The sequence below is a fragment of the Mauremys reevesii genome, linkage group 11 (genome assembly GCF_016161935.1).
Source record: "Mauremys reevesii isolate NIE-2019 linkage group 11, ASM1616193v1, whole genome shotgun sequence".
Classification (NCBI taxonomy): domain Eukaryota; kingdom Metazoa; phylum Chordata; order Testudines; family Geoemydidae; genus Mauremys; species Mauremys reevesii.
The window spans coordinates 49,603,244-49,626,076 of record NC_052633.1 but is presented as its reverse complement, the minus strand read 5'-3'; the positions used below and the strand labels follow the sequence as shown (position 1 = coordinate 49,626,076).

Here is a 22,833-nt window from a genome sequence, read left to right as displayed (position 1 = left end):
CATTGCCTTCTTTGGGTTTTGCCTCAGGCCTTTTGAAAGTAAAGGTCCTAACTTTTATCCTCCTTGAATACTGTGGTGTCTGGTATTTATTTGGTGCAAAAGCACACAGTAGTAAGCCACATCTTCAACTGGCAAGGTGAGATCTCATGGCTAGACAGTAACATAGAGAGACTTCCTAACACTAAACAAAGGAGCTTTGCAAAGATTTAAGCATCTTTCTGTGCTGTGTCTGTATAGTGCCCATCTCAATGGGATCCTGGGCCGTGACTAGGGTCCCTACATGCTATAATGCCAATAATAATCTCTAGAAGAAATAACCTCTAAATAAAGTGAAAAAGACTAGCTCTCCACAGTACTCATTTTCTGCTTCCTATATTTGTTTGTTTAGAACCTATTTTATTAGGAAAATCTGATAAAAGCAGTGCAATGTCATGTGTATTCCAAGGAAGTAATTCACAGTCAAGAGAATGTTACAAAATCTACAAAGATTATCAAACATACAAGACACCAGAAATGGAGTTATACATAGAATTTGAGCATATGAGTTGCAAACATTCTTACCCTGATGGAATTCTTCATACCAAAAACAAGAGAAACTTTAATGGTTATTATTTAAACAATACACATTTTAAACTGTATTTCTTTTAGTGATTATACCAGCAAAACAATTGGCTTGCTTCTAGCAGAGATGAGTGAGCTGGTTTGAATAAAACACGACCTGTTTCTTTCCCCAAACTTAGCAGTCTAATTTCTGAAATTTGATATAGTTCTTTTTAAACACAACTTCTTTCACATCTTCACAGGGGTTTCCATATCCTGGTGATCGACTGAACCAGAATTGGGATAGAGACCAAAAGAAATGCTGTCGTCCTGGGATTTCCACCTCAACCTAAGGCAGGAAGCACCAGAAATTGCAGGCGAGTGCCACTTGCCAAAAGATCTTCAGCCCAAACGTATAGGCTCAAGAAATTCGGACAAAGCTTGATTAAGGTAATCTGGAAATGCAGGCTGAGGAACTCACATGGGCATGTCTAATATGCACCTGGGAGCACACTCCCAGCCTCAGTCCACATATTCAGGCTAGTGCTCTAAAAAAATAGCTGTGTGGACAGTGCTTTGACATTGCAGCTTGGGCTGGAACTCAAGTTCTCAAGCCCTCCTCCCCAGGCTTCAGAGCCTGAGCTCTACCAGAGCTGCAACATCTACACAGCTATTTTTAGAATGCTATGCAACCAGGCTGGGAGGCTTGCTTCCAGATGCAGTGTAGACAAACCCATTGTGACCCATGAACCAGGTGCGGTCCAAGTGTTTCAGAAATGGGGAAGGGAGGGAAATGTAAAACAGGGAAAATATGTGGTCTTTGAGAGACATATGTTTCTCACTCTGTAACAGTACTGATTAAAGGGAACTCGTACCAGACCAGGTGGGAGGCACTTTCCCTGTTATTTGTCTGGTGGGCGTGTCTAGTTTGCCCCACTGTGCTAGGCACTGTACAGACACATTTTGAACAATACTAGGTAAGGAGGAGGGGAAAGATCTCCCTCTGCTTTTCATGGAGGAGGGGGAGCTGCACACTTTCCTTCCTTTGACTTTAGCCCCTGTGTAACAGCAACAATCCCAAACAAACCTACAGGAAGTGTCTCTGCAGACAGAACAGAGGGTCCACTTGAAAGTGAAGGACATAGTGTCAAAAGAGGTTGGGTGCTCTTATAACTCTGCATTCATTGCTACACAAAATATAAAAATATGAAGAGAAGTGATCTGGGAAGTCTTAGCCCAGAAGTATGTGTCTAACTCCTTGCATTTTTAATTTACATTATAAAAAGGCCATGAATGACATTAAGGGCAGGCCAAGAGAGTTTATGCTGGGCTAAGACCAAGAAGCAAACCTTTCTTTTAAAGAAGCCTTTATTAAAAAGCAAGTGTGATGGAAACTTTTGTAAAAGGGGTCAGACTGCTACAGCTCTGCCTGCACTGCAGCTGCCATCAGTTTTAGTTCTGGTTCAGCTGAATCAGTGGAAATTAGGGGGGGAACTTCTTGTGTGTATACAAAGTCTGATGATTGGAGAATGGTGAAATGATATGACAAGATCAAGACCTGAGCAATTGAGAAAGAGAGGGCTTTTCAGTTAGACACACACAGTTTAAGGCAGTCTGTTTTTGCTAACAGTGTAAATGACTAATTGTGATGGGATGTACCTACACTGCACTGGTTCAGCAGGGGTTAACCACACCTATGGGCTGAGGAGGCCACACCCCCTTGTCCCTACTGGGCATGCGCCAGCTGGAAGAGAGAATAAAAGAGAGAAACTCAGCTCAGTCTGGGCTGGCCACCACAGGGAGCAGGTGTGTGTGGTAGACTCCTGTAAAGCTAAGAGGCAGAAGCCAGTTGGGGCAAGGCTCCAACTGAAGGAGGAGAGACAGTGGAAGCCTTGAGACTACTAGGCTTGGAAGGAAAGGTAAGAAGGAGCCTGGAGGAACTAGACATTGATCTGGTTATGGAAGTGGGGATAGACTCAGTGTATTTTAAAAGGACCCCTGCTGAGCCCATGGTGGATACACCTGCCACAGACAGGCTGGGACCTGGTGGAGTAGGTCCCCCTACCCTGGCTGCCACCCATCCCTTACTGGTGGCCCACTCCCCTCTGGCCAATAGGATGCCCTCTCCTGCCTAGGAGGGTGGCCCCATTGATCCTGGGGCCACCCAGCCCTGCCTCGGAGGGTGGGTATGGTGACATAGGAAATTAGGCCACTTAGGCTGCCAAATCCCTACTTTAATTCCCCCACAACCCAGCACCCCCCTGATGGGGGTACGTATCCTGTAATACTAATTAATATTTTGATGAAATTAAGCTTTTGTTAAAGATTTAACATCATCACACTTTCCTAGCTTACAGCATGTGTATTAAAGTATGATGGTGTTAAATCTTTAACACAAGCTGTGAAGATCAAGCATAATCATATCCTGAGTCTTGAGATTTCTCAACTTTAAAAAAATAAGAAATAAACAAACCTTTCATGACTTCTTGATTACATCATAAAGGAGCAAGACCGTTTATTTAAAAAATCCTTTCATGATCACATTTAGAGAGGAAGACCTTACTTTCTAAACTCACTGATTTGTGGGTTGAGCATATTCTATTTTATCTTTTGAATATGGTCCCCTATCACCACAGTATTTGAGCACTTCACAAGCTTTAATGTATTTATTCTCTCACACACACACACCCGTGAGGCAGGAGGTTACTATTATCTCCATTTTATAGATAGTTTCTCTATGCCTCAGTTCCACAAGTGAGTTACCCAGGATGGGACAGGCTGTTCAGAGAGTAGGAATTGAACCAGATTTCCCATGTCCTAGGCTTGGACTCTAACCACTGGACCATCCTTGCTCTCCTGGGAAGTTGACATTATAAATGTTAGGTGCAACTATAAAGGGTATTTCTTTTACTATTGTATATGCAGTGCATGTCTTCCAATTACTGCCTTTGATGCTATTTCAGGTAGTAATGTGCTCTTGAGAGATTTTTAGGGAATCATTTGGTTAGACAGAACATTTTAAAGATCTTTTCTTTTAGCAGTGTTTTTTGTTTTGATGTGTAGTTACTGTTCTGTTGCGCTGCTATTTTCATCTCAGTATGATAAGTCATAAATAGATAATCCCTCAAGAGAAGAGATGTTACACTTCAAGTCTGAAAAAGACAAATAGAAAGCTATATAAACCCCTAGGAAATGGCCATATTGTAGGTATTTAAAATAGTACTGGTTGGGGTACTTGTTCAGAACTTGAAATGTAAGCTAGCTAAGAACAAACTTTTAACAAAAGGCAAATAATGTTTCACTCATACTGAGTAATTCTTACATCAAGTCCATAACTTGTGTTTGTGCTAGGGTATTATATCTTCAAAAATTTGCAATCATGATTTAAAAACTGCAAGTAATGGAGAATCTACCTGTGATAGGGTCTTCCATGGCCTAGTGGCTAGATCACTGGCCTTTCAGTCTGTAAGGACGGAGGCGGGACCCAGACCCTCCCTTGCTACTGGGTCCCAGTCCAGGGCCCTGTGTAGATCAACCCCTAAAAAGGGGAAATGGATCTCCCTCCCAGCAGGGAGTCAAGACCCACTTCCATGGGCTACTTCCTACAAGTTTGGGGTGTGGCCCCATTAGATCAGTTTCCCCAAGTGCTGGGGTTTATTTGTGGCTTCCCGTTGGCAGGAGAGCCCTTACTTGCCAGCTTGGTCAACAGTTTCCCCCAAATACCTCCAATCTCTGCCTAAAAAAACTGGGTAGTCAAGCATCAAGCCACCAGAGACTCTTCTCGTCTCCCCACTGTTCAAGTCACTTCAGTGCAGGGGTAGGCCCTCACGTCTCCATGCACATACTGTAACGTGATAGTGCCCTGTGTTGGCCGTGGGTTATGAACCACCACACTTGTTAAGAGTCTGGGCACACCCCAAATCTACCAGCCCCACTGCTTCTCTTCTGTTGACTCACACCAGGATGATTAGTTTTGCTGTGTTGCCTTGACATGTTCATGTCCCCAGGGTCCACATCTTCCCAAAGCTGCATTCCATGTAGGGACAGGGTCTGGACCAGTGCCCAGAATTGACATACGTGAAACACCTATCCTTACCTTGAGTGGTTCCCTGTCTGGTCATTCGGGTGGTCTCTTCCCCATGTGCTTCCACAAGTTCTATTCCCAACAATACCCCTTTCTGAACCTCCAGTGGTTTCTTGAACTGGGGTGTGAGCGAATGGCTCTGGATCAGGGAATCTTGGGGCCTCTTGGTCCTTGTGCCGTCTGGGGCTCTGGTAAGGGGGTAGCATGGCTACGCTCCTCAAGGGACTGGGGACACAATACATGCCCCCTGGACACCAGGGGACCTTAGAAATTTAGTTAAGGAATTTCCCAATATTAGAGAAGAACCAGAAAAGTTTAGAGAGGAACTCCAGAAGGTGTTTCAGTGTTACAATCCATCATGGGCAGACGTTAACCAACTCCTGCGGGTAGTTCTGCCATCTGAAGTCCAACAACAGCTACTCACTCAGGCCCAATGGCCCAGTGCTGACCCCGGAATTGGAGAGGCCCTCACTCAGGCTAGAAATCGCCTTGTGATTGCCATTATGGACATTTGCTCTAGGAAAATGGATTGGGCAAAGATCAACAACTGGAAACAGAACAACGGCGAGTCCCCCGCTGATTATTTAGATAAATTGACAAAAGTATTTGAACAATATTCGCGGATTGCCCAGCCAGCTAACAATGTCAGAGAGGCAGTGGGGGCTGCTTTTGTCCAAGGACTCTTGCCAAAGGTTCAACAGAAGTTAAAGTTGATCTGCATCGGCTGGCAAACTTTCTGAATTGGTGACAGTTGCCAACCATTGTACAGCTTGCATAGAGCAGAACAAAGTTCTGAAACAAAACTACTGGCTTTGCAGTTGCACACTTATCAACATAGAGGCCGTGGGGTAATAAGGGGTGGGAGAGGATGAAGTTGAGGAAGAGGGAGAGGTCCCTCACACCGTGACTCGACAGGGAACAATACGTGCCATTACTGTGGCCAGGAAGGGCATTGGAAAAATGAATGCCCGAACTGACCTCCTCAAACCTCCCCACCCCCATTCCCAAACCCTGATGTGCCTGCTTTTTCTCCACAAAATACATTCCCTCAGGCTGTCCTAATAGGAATTAACTGCATCATGCATCCTTTAATTCCTCTTGATCAAAAAGGCCCATATGTAAATTGCAAAATTGAAGGATAACCTGTAGCTTGTCTTGTAGATACTGGTGCTAGCAGATCAGCTTTAAGGTCCTTTGAGTTTCCCTCCATTCCCTTGTCATCCTTGTCTATTAATGCCATCGGTATTTCAAACCAGCCTGTACCTCAACCTATTAAACCCTTTCTGTTTCCTTGGGACCCATTTCTGATCAACATGCCTTTTTACTGAGCCCATTCTCTTCTGTTAACTTGCTGGGAAGAGATCTTTTGTGCAAATTGGACTGCACTATCTCTTGCCCTCCAGATGGTGTCTTCTTAGAAGTCCCTGATGAGAATACCAACCTAGTGTTGGCCACCCTTCAAACAAAGGAGCCATCCCAAACAAATGCAGCTCTTGGCAATGATCTTGTTAAGCTGTTGTCACAAGTACTCTCTTGTCTTTGGTCTCAGCATGCAAACAAAGTAGGGCAAATTCAAACAGCCGAACCAGTTAAAGTTCTTGTTGACCCTTTCAAACCACTTCTAAGGGTACCACAATATCCACTACGCTCTGAAGCGGAAGAAGGAATAACTCCAGTGATAGATTCTTTCTTACAGCAAGGTATTATCATCCCTACTACCAGTCTTTGTAATACACCTATTCTCTCCGTAAAGAAACCGGGAAAGAACACCTATCGCTTCATTCAGGATCTCCGCATGGTTAATGCTGTTGTCGTGCCGTCTTTCCCTATGGTCCCAAACCCAGATACCATTCTCTCTTGTATTCCTCCTACAGCCACTTATTTTACTGTTGTAGACCTCTGTTCAGCCTTCTTTTCGATTCCTGTTCATCCTGATAGCCAGTACTTCTTTGCCTTCACCTATAAAGGGCTGCAATATACCTGGACCTGCTTACCCCAGGGATATACCGAATCTCCATCCCTGTTTTCCCAGATCCTAAAGAAGGATCCAGATGTGGTCTTCCCAAGAAAATCCATACTCATACAGTACGTGGATGATCTTTTGCTGGCATCCTCTTCCTTTGAATCCTGTAAAACTGATACTTTAGTTCTTTTGACTGCTCTTGCTGCCAACGGTCACAAGCATCTTGGGAAAAGCTCCAGTTGTGCCAACTAAGAGTCCATTACCTTGGTCATGATATTTCATCCAGCACCTGTCATTTGTCAGATTCCCTCATTACAACTATCTTAAAATTGCCAAGGCCTGTCACTATCTCTCAAATGCGAATGTTCCTTGGCATGACTGGGTACTGCAGGCAGTGGATTTTGGGTTATGCAACAATAATTAAACCATTACAAAATCTAAGACAGACACTCCTGAGCCTCTTCTATGCTCCCAGGAGGCTGAACAAGCTTTCATGGACATTAAACAAGCCCTTTCTAGTGCCCCAGCACTTGGACTTCCTGATTACACTAAACCGTTTGGTTTTTTTTCTGCCATGAGCGCAACAGGTTTGCCTTAGCTGTGTTAACACAAACACAGCGATAAACACCGCCCCTCCCCCCTTTTGCTCTACTGACTGAGCTAGCCAGGCCTCCTACATGGCAGGCGAGAATTCTACCACTGAACCACCAATGCTCTCAATTAACAGATAAATCCGGATGTAAAGGAATCTGGGGTTCATCACAACCTTTCCTTATGTGAGGCAGCAATCTCCTCAGCACTGATATGCAGCTGCAACCTGTCCCATATTTGAGGCGGCAATCTCCTCAGCACTGCTTTGCATCTGACCTTGTTGCAAAATCAATATGTTCGCATGGTGTGAGCCCAAGAGGGACAGACAGGCCCGAGGGCAGTCCTCCTCTGAACCCCACTAGAGATTTCAAAAGGTCTTACTACTTGTCTGGCACCTTGGGGTTCAAAGGGAACAGTACATAGTGATTGCAGCTGTCTCAGCCGAGTGTTGCCATCTGAGTCACGGCACCAAATTGTGGAAGAAAACAAGTCCTCACTCTGTTTGTTAGCAACGAGTCAGACAGTTTATTATGAGCAATTGCAAGGGAAGACTGCTGTCAGACAGGGGGTCCCCCTGACCTTAGGCAGATCTTCCCCCTACAAGCAGTATAAGACGAGTATTCATAGGTTCCCGTTGCATACATCAACGGCTAATGGTTATCCTTTGTTTATACAAACTCCCTCCAGACACTACCTTATCTCAAAGTTTCTGCTTAAGTCAGCATTTCATTCTCATCAACTAAAGCAAGGCGAAAACAGTATCTCTTATAATTCTCGTGTTAGGGTCAAAGTTACCTTTTGCTCAAAGGTAAGCAAAGACATTTACCCCTAGATCCTCCTTCTCTTATTTTCTGCTTCCACACTTTGAATACTAGATTAATGAATCTGCTACCACAGGAAATCTTCTCCCCATGCAGGTATTTATAAACTGATAAAGTCACCTCCTATCGTTATCTTGAATAAACTAAATTGCACTTCTTTAGTCACTCACTGTAATATGGGTTTTCCAGACCTTAAATCATTTTTGTAGCTTTTTTCTGAACCCTTTCCAATTTGCCAGTATCATTCTTAAGGTAGAGACACCAGAACTGGACACAGTATTCCAGTAATGGTCTTACTAATGCTGTATACAGTAGTAATACTGCTTTTTTTTATTTCCCTGTTTAAACATCCAAGGATCGAATTAGCTTTCTTAGCCACTGCACCACCCTGGGAACTCATGCTGAGTTGTTTATCCACCATGATTTCTAAATCCCTTTTATAGTCACTGCTTTTCAAAATAGTCTTCATCCTGTAAGTGTGACCTATAATCTCTGCTCCTAAAAATATGACTTTGTATTTGTCTGTATTAATAGGCACGTTCAAATGAGCCTATATTACCAAATGATCCAGATTGATTTATCTTGGCTATTTATATAGCCCCATTATTGTAGCATATGAGTGACTTACAATCTTTAATATATTTATCCTCACAACATCCCCCTGAAGTAAACAAGTACTGTTTTCCCCATCTGTAATATCTCTCCCTCTCATTTATTGATATACGCGAGAGAGACCTCAGAATAGTAGAGTGGTTAGGACACTCACCTGAGATGTGGGAGACCCAGATTCTAGTCTCTTATTTGGAGCAGGAATTTGAGCCTGCATCTCCCACATCACAGGTAAGTGATCTAGCTAGTGCATAGACTCAACCTCTTATGCTGGAACTGTTTTGCTTTGTATAAATTTAAGTAATCATTGGGCCAGAGAGAGAGACTGACTCAGGCAGAGCAAGCTGGGGGTCTCGCATCCCAGTGAGAGCTCTAACCACTGGGCCATTCTGGAGCTCTTTCTGCCTTTTTTGCAAAAGAATTTCCAAAGATCACGTTTTCATCCTGATGTGGCAAGAAAACAAATTCTGAATTCTTGAAATGTTTTGCAAAATGGAACGCATGATTTATGGGCATTAATTCTACTACCATCCTTAAGACTTTACTGATTGCATCCCTTATGAGACTTTCCATGATTTTAACCTGGGATTAATGTCAAGCTAACTGGCCTATGGTTACCTGTGTCATCAATTAGTGCATTTTACAGACCAGATTGCACAGAAATGAAGTGACTCACTTAGGGTAGGTCTATACTTACCCGCCGGGTCGACGCGTAGAGTTCGACTTCTCGGAGTTCAAACTATCACGTCTAATCTAGACGTGATAGTTCAAACTCCGAACGCGCTCCCGTCGACTCCAGAACTCCACCACCGCGAACGGCGGTGGCGGAGTTGACGGGGGAGCCGCGGACTTCGATCCCGCGGCGTCTGGACGGGTGAGTAACTCGAACTAAGGTAGTTTGACTTCAGCTACGCTATTCGCGTAGCTGAAGTTGCGTACCTTAGTTCGACCCCCCCCCCCTTAGTGTAGACCAGGCCTTAGTCACTCCCAGCTGGGATTAGAACATAGCTTTCCCTACTCCTCCATCCCTTGTTCTACCCACTGGGACCTGGAGTCTTTACTTGAGGGAGCTGTTTATTTAAAACATTTGTCTTTAACTTGTGTATTGATCTTTATAAAATATGACTAATATGCAGCTAAGATTTAAACCTGTTTTTTTTGCATCTTGACTAATTCCAGAATGGGAATAGCATTGATGTCAAATTGATGTATCTGAAGTCCAGTATTTTTATTAGTATCTTATGAAAAATGATCGAGGAAAACGTCTTTTCAAAAACGCATTAATTAATTTAATTACTCTAAAAATAACTAATGCTGTCTATTCAACCTGAGAGCAATTCCTTTGAGCCATTAGGGTTCTTGAAGCAAATGTTATGGATTAATCTTTCCCATATGAGTGAAATTACAGCCTCTAACCTTGCTAAAGTATAGAACAAGTTAGATTGAATACCAAGTTGGTCTGAATCCCAAGATGGTTTTTGCAAAGATGTGGATGAAGAACTTTCACCAGTATTTCCCCAGCTCAAAGTTCAGTGATACTCAAGTAATATGTACTCCTAGGGGAATTCTTCAGGAGTGCATGCTGGCAGAGAACACCCTCAGCCCTCGCAGATTTCCTTTGTTTCCCTGCAGAAAATGGCAGGGAAGTCACGCAGGAGGGAAGGGCGGGGAGTGACCACGGGCACAGTTTTTGGGGAGGGATTGCCGCTGCCTCTCCTCAGGGCTGGTGCAAGGATGTTTCGCGCCCTAGGCGAAACTTCCACCTTGCGCCGCCCCCGCCCGTGCCTCCGCCCTGAGGCACCCCCCCATGGCAGCTCTCCCCCTCCGCCCTGAGGTGCCTCCCTTGTGGCAGCTCCCCACCCTCCGCCTTGAGGCACCACCCCCCCGCCCCAGCTCACCCCTGCTCCGCACACGAGCACCCCGAGCATGCCATGGCCGCTTCACTTCTCCCGCCTCCCAGGCTTACGGCGCCTAAGCTGATTGGCGCCGCAAGCCTGGGAGGCAGGAGAAGTGAAGCAGCGACGGCGTGCTCAGGGAGGAGGTGGAGCAGGGGTGAGTTGGGGCAGGGAGTTCCCCTGCATGCTGTCCCCCTTACTTGCTGCAGGCAGCGCTCCCCTGCCCCAGCTCCCTCCGCCTAAATGCCGGCGGTGACCGGGGAGGCCAAAGATCCGGCACCGCAGTCGCTGCTGAAGAAAATGGCGCCCCCCAAATCCCAGTGCCCTAGGCGACCGCCTAGGTCGCCTAAATGGTTGCACCGGCCCTGCCTCCCCCTCCCCCCGCACCATTCTGCAAGCACAGAGCTGCCCAGCTGAAGGAGGCTGTATCTCAGCTCTGCTGACTCTGCAGCTGAACACCACATCCTGGGTCTTAGTGCCAGTCATGCTCCCCTTCTGTGTGCTGGGAGCTTGTTTTCTGTGCAACAGTGAGTGCCCATGGTGGGGCTGGGGAAGAGGGGGTGGGAGGGAAAGAAGTGAGAGTGGAATAGGGCAGGGAGAGGGGAATGGAGAAGAAAAGGGAAAGCAGGAGCCCAGCATGTGGCATCCCCTCAGCAGCAGCTGGGGCTCCCCTGTTAAGCAGACCTATTGAACCCTCACCCTGACAAGCCCTACTCCCCTATGCTTGGACCCCTCTGAGCCTTGCACACCTGGACCCCCACCCTATCTAGCCCCACTCCCCCAGCACCCAACCCCCACACTGAGCCCCCCCACACACCCAGACCCCCTGCCAAACCCCAACTCCCCACACCCAGGCCCCCCATCCTGAGCCCCAACCACCTTCACCGAGATCCCCTGCAGAGTCTCATTGCCCCTGCACCTGGACCCCCGCCCCCAACCAGCCTTGTGTATCCAGATCTCCCACTGAGCTGCCCGCACCCAAATTGTGCTTCACAGAAACCTCTCACCTTACACCTGGATCCACCCACACTAAGCCCCTCCACACTTGGATCCTGCTGGGCTGAGCCTGCCTACCCGCATCTGGCACAGAGAGGCAGGGCTCTGGGGTGTTTCTGGTGCAGGCCCAGCCCTTGCACTGTGTCAGGGTCAGGTGCAGCCTCTCTGCCGAGTCCCTATACAGGGGAGGTGGGGGCTTCAGGGTCATCTCCTACATCAATGCAGCCAGTGACCTGTGCTCCTCAGTGCCATGCTGGAGCCACATTTATTTATTGACAAATAAAATTTGTAGAATTTTGCAGAATTTTAAAATATTGTGTACTTAATTTTTAATATTTTGGCACCAAATTTTAAATTGTTTGGTGCAGAATTCCCCCCAGGAGTAACTATGTACACTTGGCACTTTCAGACTGAATGAGTCAGTTTATAGATGGTAGTATCATGTCAAGTGAACAACAGCATGTCCCTACTGAAATAGCAAACAAGTTTTGGATTGGTTTACTCCAGTTGTCAGACTACAATATTCTCATAATGGGGACAGAGGTCAGTAGTTCAGAGTCTGGTGCGGGGGAACTCTATCAATGACATATTATACATGGTGGTGGCGACACTGATTCAATTCCAAAAGCTGTTGCAGGGAGAGAGAGAGAGAGTCTGGTACATTTGTTCTAGAATTTCAGAGTCCATTCCACCTGCCTAAAGTGGGATTGGGGAGAATTTGCCAGTGTTAATAGGCAACTTTTGGGAAGGGGAAATACCACCCCCCCCATCACCACAAACTTGGGGATTTGTTCACATCTTGTTAAACTGACAAGCTGTATGACATTTTGTGAGTAAAACTATGGGGGAAATTCTTCACTGAATTCTAAAATGAGGAAGTGTGCATCAAAGTGGAATCATAACACTGGACAATGGATATACTGCATTTCCTGGGAAATAGAGAAGAAATCATGTTGCAATTTTCATACTAGTATTTCACTTTGTTAAACATTTTCTCATTCTATGTCAGTGAAGGAACCTTCTGAAATGATCTGTTCAACTCTGATCTCTCTGGAGTGGGGGCGGTGCCTGTCTCTGAGCAAGAGCCTGGCGGGGGCGGGTGTCTGTGAAAAATTTTAAATCAAAATGCGGGTCCTCAAGTTGCTACAATTTGAGAACCGCTGCTTTAGAGGGTAAAAAAAGCCAACAAAAGGACAAAGAAAATAGATTTTTGTGTAGTTGGCTCTAGGTCTACTGGTTATAGAGAAGTTTAATGGTACCAGTGCACTGGTCTGAGCCCCTGCAGGTGTGCAGCTTAATGGAGTATTAATGGGTAGCCATTGAACATGACTAGGGAATACAATGGAGTGCAAGCAGTTGCCATGGACAAAAGAAGTGTGCATTTTGAGTTCATGCAACTCAAAATAAAATATGCTGTAGTTTACCTATCTGCATTGCAGCATTTGTTATAGCTCCTGTAACTCAAATGTCTCCCTCCTCCCAGGTTTTTCATTCTAATATCACAGCTTCATTTACTCTAATTTCTGAAACTCACGCCTCTACCTCTGTTTCATTATCTGAAACCAATGAAATAGTTTGATTTTCCCCTCTCCCACAACATTGTGGCAAAAACAAGACAATTACCAGAAGGTTTCTGTGTCACTCACCTAGATCTATAGTGACTGACATCAGCCACCCTATGAAACAGTAACAAGGGCATCAGAATTTCATGTAAGGAAATGCAATGTTTGTCTTTTTGCTGCTGATAGAATGCCAACACCCTTAGGAGTGCTTGTCATCTTGTATTACATCTACACCAGACCTGCAGGATTTGTGCTGTTCTTCAGTGAGCAATGAATGTTTGTAAACAATTTTATTTATTAATGACATATGAAAATAAACATGTGTTTTATATGGGCAAAGGGGATATTTTCCATATGCCTAATATCTGTAGCTGCATTAATGTTTACACTCTCCTAAACCCAGTCTCTATTCTGTGTGTGTGTGTGTGTGTGTGTATATATATATATATATATAAAATACACGCCATTCGTCTGAACGAAAAATGGGAGCTGTTGAATTTATTTGCAGGAGGGGTTCAGATGGAGAGATTTTTATTCATGAACAGAGACAGACACACATGAGGATGTAACCTAAATTCTAATAATGAGGGTAATTGCACTCTGACAAATGGAGCTGGAGCCGGAGAATGAACAATCTTTCAGTCAATTCATCTATTTAACATTTAGATTTTTTTAGTAGACTTTTTTTAAAAGAATCTGACCTTTCTTAACACACTTACCATTTGCTTTAATTTTTCATGTAAACAAGATGAAGTTACAGCAGCTTAAGACCTTGCAGTTTACATTGAGCTCCAAGGCTTAATTAGATCATGTTTAACATTCTCTTGTCTTGAGTAAGTAAGTGTTCTTTGTTTGGCACTCATCACTAGTAAAAACCAACCTGCATTTTCTGTTTTTCTAACAGTTTCTATTTCCAGTATAACATTGACCTTGGGATCGAAATTGTCCTTCAAAATGAGAATAGTTTTGAATTACAAGGGCTCAAAGATAAGAGATTTCTAGTTGTTTTTGTACATTCCTATAATAAAAAGTGGATTCATATTTTAAAATGAAATTCAGGAAGAAACCTTATTCTTTCAACTGGGCCATACCAGAGTCTAGTACAGCATCTTAACTGTTCATTTCATTGCTTTTCAGCTTGCTGTCATAACATTAATGCAACTTTAATATTCAGTACAAAGGGTAAAAGAATGGAGACAACTATCCCATGACTCCAGAAGTCAAACCATTTAAAAGAATATAACCGTAACTAAATACAAATAAACCTATAATTCTCATCCGTAATAGCATATATAGCAAAAATATAGAGTAAAATTAAGAAGATGTAGTACCGTGGGGTGGGGTCACTAAAATGTTTAGCACTAAAGTACAGAAACATTTCCAGCTCTATTGAAAGGCAGGCAGGCAGCATATACTGTTACAGAATGAAGTCTTTTGAATTTCTATTTTAATGCCACAGACCTTGGAATTGAATTATAAATTAGAAGTTTGTTATTCACTAGTCTGATAATATGGAGAAAATTATCCAGTACTGTCTCAAATTGTCAGCAATGAGTTAAAGGTAGCACAGCTCTCTAAAAGTGAGTGGCAATTCTGTCTCTTTGGCTATGTGATGGGGCAGAGTGGCCCTGCACTGGTACAGCAGGGGTTAACCCTTGCTTCCTAACAGAGGAAGCCACGCCCTGGAAGCTCTGCTGGGCATGCTCCAACTGGAGAACAGATATAAAAGCCTGCAGATCAGCTCAGTCTGGGCTGATCACTGGAGGAGAAGGATGCATGCTGCTGCCTGCTTCTGAGGAGGGAGAGCCTGTGCGTAAGGATCCAGGAGCTAGCCAAGCTGAGGCACTACTTGGTCCCCCAATGGGGGACATCACAGGGGAGAAACAGACTGGAGGACCCCCTGCCCCAGATGAACTGGTATTTACAGTAGGAAGTGATCCAGGGGATCTTTAGAGACAAACAGTGTTAGAGCTGTGGGGAAGCATGGTGTGTTGCGGGTGGATCCCTGCCAATCGAGGAGCAAGGAGAGCTTGCAACTACCAGGGCCCTGGGTTGGGGGCTCAGTGGAGAGGGTGGGCCTGAGTGCCTCTACCCACTCACCTCTGAACCCTGAGGGAGCTTATATGGACTCTGGCCGCTAGGCTGTGCTACCCTGCTTGTAAGGGAGGTTATATAGACTACCACTGCGAGGTCACGCTATTGCGCCAGACGGGTGATAGTAGAGAGGAAGACCAAGAGGCCGTCATTGACCACCCGCAGGGAGGTGAACGTAAGGAGTTGAGAGTGGTGAGGGGCCAGCACCCCATCCTGCCCCTGCCACAAAGGGGTGCTGGGGTGCCCAGTCTGCCACAGGCTAGTTCAAGCCAAGGGTTCTCTGCAGCAGAAACTGTCAGTTGTGTGTGTGGCATGAAGCCTGAGACCAATAATGAATTGAGAGCTGTGTGTGAAGCTATCCATTTTTGCCTCATAAGCTGCTGATGTGCAAGAACTGAGATTTTCATGAGTTTTTGCAAGATTTCTGTACTTGATCAAGGGGGAAAACTTGCATTTTCTGAAACTGGACTTCCATGGCCAAAAAAATAAAATCCTACCCTGGTCCAAATTCTGAAACTTCTATGTGGCAAAACTGTCAGCTTTTCACAGGAAAATGGCATTTTCCACCTTCAAATGTGATGGGTGTTTACTTTTCTGTAAAACACCAAAACAGGAATGGTAACCACCAGGGGCGGCTCTACAAATCAGGCTGCCCCAAGCAGCGCGGAGCGCTGCGCCGCCCTTCCCCAGTCCCGCGGCGGGTCCCCTCTTCCCGCGGCTCCAACATCCTGGGGAGGGCGGTATTTGGCTCCGGTTGAGCTCCCGCCGGCATGCCTGCGGCAGGTCCACCGGAGCCCGGGACTAGCGGACCTGCCGCAGTCATGCCTGCGGGAGCTCAACCGGAGCCGCGGGAAGACGGGACCCGCCGCAGACATGCCTGCGGCAGGTCCGCTCGTCCCGGGCTCCGGTGGACCTGCCGCAGGCATGCCGGCGGGAGCTCCACCGGAGCCAAATGCCGCCCTCCCCAGGATGCCGCCCCAAGCGGGTGCTTGGCCCGCTGGTGCCTAGAGCCGCCCCTGGTAACCACCTTAAAAACCTGAGATGAACCAAAACATATTTCACTTCACAAAATCAACATCCCCTAGTGTTCCTACCCCCATTTCAGGCAAGATGTGGCAGAGAATTTATTATTTTATTAGATATTTATTTCTCTCTAGTAGGGAGAACAAATACCTGAAGAGACTTTTTATCAGAGGACAAACATGAGGGCATTTCAAAATAGTGATAATGCTTTAGTTACACTAGTTAAACACCTAGAGAACTTTTTTAAATGGTATTTCTTTTGTTCTAGATTTTGTGCACCTGAGGACTTGATGTATAAACTGTAGAGGATATAGTTCTGCAAACTTGTCTGTCCCTGGGAGTTTACTTGTCCTTCACTGCTCAGAAATAGAACACACATTCATAAAGGATGACAATTGTATTAAATTATAAGAATTAAATTATGTAAACATCCCATATGGGTCTTAATTAAAATGCACAGCCAGGAAATTCAGAATTAAGAATGGAGCTCCATTTTTGACCAATTCTGTTGTTCCTATGACAGATTCCACGCACAATGACTGCATTCCTGCAGAGCTCCGGCTGGGACAGGGCACTGCCTTTATGCCATGTACCTAGTTCCCCAGAATCTCTGGAGTTTATATTTCATAGGTTTTCCATAAACAAAAACAGAAAAGCAGGTTTTCCAGGGTGGATCAAGGAATTTCATCATTCATGAGGAATGCTTTCTTTCTCAGCTCGTACTAAGCTGTGTGTGTGTAAGAGGAGGTCCTTTAAAATTATTCTTTTAACGACAGGTTATGGCATTACTGCTAGGAAGACACAAGCCCATTTTAAATATAGGGAATACCTGTCTTCTGACAAAGTAGTAACACATTGCAGTGCTGTAGTCACATGTTCAAGACAGTGCTTAGTCTCATATTTCTGGGACCGGGAGCATCACAGATGCTGCACATTCATCAGTCTCTGTTAGGCAGGAGCACTTCTCATAACTTTCAAGAGGGAGTCCTCTGGCCAATGATCTGAAATTCATTGGTGCTGCCAATGGCTAGAGAGTAATTACTTCTAATAGCCATCAGCATGACTCCCTGAGGGTTTGGTGGTTTTAGGCTGGTACTTGAGGCATAATGGCGAAGGAGGGGAAAAATGACTTCAGAAGAGATTGGAAAGCTTATGTTTTCTTGCTTGATTAGTGAAAACTTGCATCTATAGCTGAGAGGCGCAAAACCAAAACTCAACAGACACACTAGTCTTCAGAGAGTAATCACATTAAAGCAGATCTTATATCAGAGATGGTGACTTATTCATAATGTCTTGTTTTGTGGAAAAGCCCATTACCAAAATAAATATTTTGCTTTATTTAGCTCAATAAATGGAAAATGTTGTTGTTTCAGTGATGTATAACGTATGTTTACATTTATAAATTGTACTTCTAAATACAACTTTAAGTGCCTCGCTTTGCTTGTTTTCCTAAAGTTAAAAAACAAACTTGGCAACACTAGACTGTCCATAAAACCTTTATTATAAGTTAAATTCTACTAAACTGGAAACAAATTAATACTAATAAACCATTGCTTTATTGCTTCAGTTAATTCTAAATATTTTGTCTATTTTTTAATACAGCCCAATAAAGATCTACTATTTTGAAGGATAGTTATTCTGAGCACTAATGAACTAGAATTGCAGTAAGCAGTTGTCAGACTTAAAAAAAAAAGTCTAGATGCCAGGAATTCTAGATACTTCTAATGCACTGGGCTTGTGGAAGCTTTGGTTAAAAGTGTAAAAGGGAGCTTTCCAATTTCATAATGTCAGCCAGACAGAGGAGCCCCACAAATCAAAGGAAAGTTCTTGGCTGAAGTGAATACAGTACCAGCATATACTGCAAAAAGAACAGGAGTACTTGTGGCACCTTAGACTAACAAATTTATTTCAGCATGAGCTTTTGTGGGCTACAGCCCACTTCTTCAGATGCATAGAATGGAACACACAGACAGGAGATAGTTCTACATACTTCCACCTTTTCATGTTCTCTGTATGCATACTGTCTGTTACAGCTCCATTTTGTTTCTTACTGCTGTCCCCCTACTCCATTTTGTTTTTGTTCTCCTCCTGTGGCCGCCCCTCCCTGGCTGTTAAGTTGTTTACCAGGGCCTCTGCCCTTCTGAAAGGGAGGGCCACTTGTGCTGCGTGCTAAGTGGGACCACTGCCCTGTTCAAAGGGTTAGTCCTGTTATCACCTTGTTAAACCTGGGCTTGGTGTAGGGTAGGCAATGTCCAGAGCTGCAAGACCTATTGTGTTTTTTAAGATCCTGGGCATGAGTCATAGACCTTATGTGCTTTTGAGTCACCTATTGCACAGGACTCTGCCCAGACTTGCCTCTGTGGTTACCTGCAGTTTTTTCCCTGCCTGTAAGAAGGGGAACCAATCAGAGTTACTGGTGGGAAGCTGCCTGAGTCTGTCTTTATAACCAGACATTTTCTGATCAAACTGCAGAAAGATTCCTGCATTGCTGCCTGGTCTGATCAGCCAGGGGTTCTGGGGGTTCCTTTCTCCGCTCTCGTTTTATTTTTGAGCGTACCCCCATTTTTAAACTCCCCTCCCACGAACAACGAATTTTGCCTGGAGATCTCCTGATTATTGTGAACGAATTGAGTCCTCTCTGCAGCCTCTGATGCTGCTACTGTGCCTGCTTCTGCCTTTGCTGCTGCCTTGGGGGCTGGTAAGAATCCCTCTGTGAAACTTTCTGTACTTTTTATTATTTTAGCTGCTGGTTGTCTCCCCAGCACACAGACTCAAGCTAAACCTTGGTCTGTGTCTTAAAACCTCTCAAACTCTAAAAAATAAGTTTGTGCCGCTGCTAAGCTCTGCTCCTGTGGGCTTTGCCTCGGGCTCACTCTGCTTTCAGCTGTATCCACTGCTGCAGCCACCATCCCTTAGCTTCCTTGGGGGCTGCCTTGGGAGCTGTATTCTGGGCACATACCACTCTGCCCTCTAACTTCCCCATAGCATAAGGTGCACCATAGGTTTTGTTTTTTTCCTTAGTTTGATAAGTCATAGTTTGTTAAGATTGTAAAGCTTGTAAGTCTCACCTGCCTTGCTATAGTTCGTTGTTTTGTTGCTCCATATAGCTGCTTGTTATAGTTTGTTTAGAATTGTGATATTTGTTGTTTTGCCTAGTCATTGGTTAAGATAGATTTAAAAAGCCATTGCCTGGTTGTATTCTGTATCTGTTTTGTTACTTTGTATAAGCTGCTTGTCATTTTATATAAGTTTGATTAAGTTAGAAAAGGTTTTTGCTGCTTTTTCCCCCACGTCTGCATCACCCTCTGAACTTCCCAGAAGTCCTTGCTGCTTAAACTTACAGCCTGTTTGTTCTCTGTGTCTGTGTCTCTGTGCTCCTACTGCCAAACCTCAATTGTATTGCTGAAGTCTAGCACAAAACCCCATTGGTTACTTTTCCCTCTCTGATACACCTCACATTCTACATTTACACCACTGTGACACATTTACCTAAAATTGTTTATTTAACATATTTTTCCATAACTGTTAGTTGGTTATATGCTGCTGTGACACCTTTTTACATAGAAATTGTTAGCTACCTGTTACTTCACTGTTAATTGTTTACCCACTGTATTGTACCCCACTATTGAAACCCCCTATATTTTTCACCAAAAGAAACCTCTACCTTAACAAACCCCATACCCCTCACTATTGAATTTTCCCTGTTTTTGCATTTTCTTAAAGTTTATTTTGCACCCCACCAGTGCAGTAATTGTCCCCCAAGATCCTCTACCTGCTGGCAGGGACACATCCCAACAGGAAGAGTCTAATCAATTGAGATGAGCTATCAGCAGCAGGAGGGGAGGGGAAAAAAACAAAAAACTTATACTGGTGGTCAGATTCTCCATTGTATTATAGCTCCCTTATACTGCTCTAGTGGCATAAAAACTGGATTCAGCCACTAGGGGAAATCCCCTGGTATAGGGGAGCGTTGCCACATGGCATAGAACTGGCATAATGGCTCTCTGCCATGCCTCCTTGTAGCCCTCTTGTAGAAGGGGCCTGGTCAGGGGAAGAGATGTGGCAGAAGTGCTACTGCACTTCAGCTATCCAGGCACTCAGAATCAGCCTTTTTGGGTTACAGGCAACCAGGTGTAAATTAAAGTAGCCCTGAGACTGGTTTAAATTTCCTCTGGGGCCAGCCTGAAACTTTGCTTCCTCCTCTTTTTGTTGTGCAGAGATCATCTAAACCAGAATGAGAATCGGGGTTCAGGCCTGAATTTGTGCCATAGGTATTAAAGAGCTTCAAACCTATGGTAGTGAAAGGAGCTGAAGGGACCTTGGACCAAGAATTGAAGGAGTTGTTGAACAGGAAATGCTAGATGGTGGTAGTGGAAGAATCAAAGAGAACATGAGACAGAAAAGAGAATTCTCCAAGTAGTCTCCCCCTAAACCCACTGATGTGACAAGGAAAGGAAAACCTGGTAAGAAGGTGTTCATATAGCAGGAGCATGAGGGAGATGTTTGTTAGGAGCTTCCATGTAATTTTGGTTTGGGACTACATAAAATGCAGCTCTTTTTTTTTATTCTCAGTTTAATGTGGGTGGGTGCAGTCTTTCTGCTTCAAAGATGCATTTAATATCAACAAGCCTGGAGCTAAGTGGAAGTAGTTCATTACTCTGCTATATATGAAGAGCTAGATTCAGGCGCAAGGTCAGAGGGAAAATATGAAATATGTAGCCCCAAACTGGGGAGAGACTACAATAGCATGTTGCTCAGGTTCCTGGGGAGGAGGAGGTCTACCAAAAACACATTTGATAGAATGACCTAGTTCACAAACACTGTTAAGCTCTAGTGAAGTGAGCTCTAGATTTTCAATCTTTTTTGCTCCTGTAAGAGCTATAGAGCTCTCTTCATGTGCTGGCTAAAGTGGGTCAAATAAATCATTGCAAGTAACTTATTTGGGGATCATAGTCCTCCTTCCTGTTTGATATATGAACAGATCATGATTTAATACATTTGTTCATTCAATATTGCGTGGTGAATAATGTATTGACTTGAACAGTTCATAGTGTAACATAGTAGGTTTTTGCCTGAGAACATTTCCCCCTTGGATCATTTCCTCCCACACCATGACCGTGAACCTGTCCCACAGATTCTTAAAGGTAAATTTTGAACAGGTTGTTACTGGCCTAAGTGAAAGTGCCTGTATAGTCCACTTGTCATGGAGGTCACATCTTATTGTTTTTGTTCTCCAAATGGATCTAATTATGAACTATTTTGATTTCTACTGAAATAATTTCGTTTATCAAAGCTTTGTTTCTTGAATAAACAAGTCTCAGCTCTAGGCTCCAAATCTGCTTTCTGACAGAATTCGTAAAAACAACAAAACTTTGAGTATGCACATAGATGAACTTCTTGAGAGAGACATGGATTCAGGGAAGAACAAAGGGTGCTGTTTAGCTAACTAGGAGACCAGAAGCTAAGTGTGTCTCGAGCAGGGGCGGCTCTAGAAATTACGCTGCCCCAAGCAGGGCAGCGCGCTCGCCGCCCTTCCCCGGTCCCGCGGCCGGGGCAGAAGTGTCTGTGGCGGGTGCGCTGTTTCCGCGGCTCCGGTGGCGGGTGCGCTGGTTCCGCGGCTCCGGTGGAGCATGCCTGCGAGCCATCCCATCCCGCGCACCAGCGCAGCCCAGCCGCCGCCTGCCTGGCGGAGCTCGAGCCCAGCCACGGGAAGAAAGGACCCTCCGCAGTCATGCCTCGTCCCAGGGCCGCTCGTGGACCTCCAGGCATGACTGCGGAAGTCCCCAAATGCCGCCCTGCCGAGACAATGCTGCCCCACGCGCCTGCTTGGCGCGCTGGGGTCTGGAGCAGGCCCTGGTCTCGAGACATGAAGTGACCTAACCTGTATCTCTTTCTTCTGTAACGTAATAGGAAATATCCTGTAGTAAAGTACATTGTAAGTGTTTCTCTCTATGCTTTTTACTCTTTAATAAAGCTCATTTTAAAGGAGAACTGCTGACTGCTAGGATGTTCACCCTGCCTTCCATACCAGAGGAGAATAAACAAGCAGGTAGCTGATATTCAGGGTTGTGCAGGCTACATGAAGGTCAGGTCCTGGAGCTAAGGTGACCAGATGTCCCAATTTTATAGGGACAGTCCTGATAGTTGGGGCTTTTTTCTTATATAGGCTCCTATTACTCCCCCCCCCCCCCCACCCACACACACACCCCTCTGTCCCAATTTTTCACACTTGCTGTCTGGTCAGCCTACCCAGAGCCACCCACTCTGTCAGGCTAGTGCAGTGTTTCTCAAAGGCGACCACCAGGTGCTTTTCTTGCAGCCACAGCTGCCTGGGCTATGATGGGGGGGGAGGGGTGGCCTTCTGTAGTGGCTGGGCCCCGCCCCCTCTGGAGAGACAAAAGCTGGAGGAGCAGGCAGCCAGTGAGTTCCTCACTGTCTTGGGGTCAGTGGGGTCTGGGTTCCACCCTTGGGTGGTGGATGGCAGGCTTCTGCCATGGGGTTTCAGGCTCCATTCCCTGGCCACACAGTGGCAGGCTCTGGCCCCAATCTCACCCCCCATCACCCTGGCCCTCGCTGCCTGCCCCAGTGCCCACCTCCTCATCCAGGGCTGTACATTTTTATTAAGTCTGCAAAAGGAAAAAAAAAACCCCACCCT

At 45.1% G+C, this 22,833-nt stretch overlaps 1 protein-coding gene across 7 annotated transcripts in view; it reads left to right on the top strand.

Moving 5' to 3' along the window:
- Window positions 1-2,332: 2,332 nt before the first annotated feature.
- The window catches only part of GALNT13 (polypeptide N-acetylgalactosaminyltransferase 13), a 369,936-nt gene continuing 349,435 nt past the window's right edge, over window positions 2,333-22,833 (top strand). For 5 of the 7 annotated variants that reach the window (XM_039494888.1, XM_039494892.1, XM_039494886.1 and 2 more), the window contains exon 1: window positions 2,334-2,459. The gene's annotated coding sequence lies outside the window, so the exon portion shown is untranslated. Of the gene's footprint in view, window positions 2,460-20,395; window positions 20,642-22,833 lie in introns of all 7 variants that reach the window. The other 2 variants (XM_039494890.1, XM_039494889.1) reach the window with 2 other exon arrangements.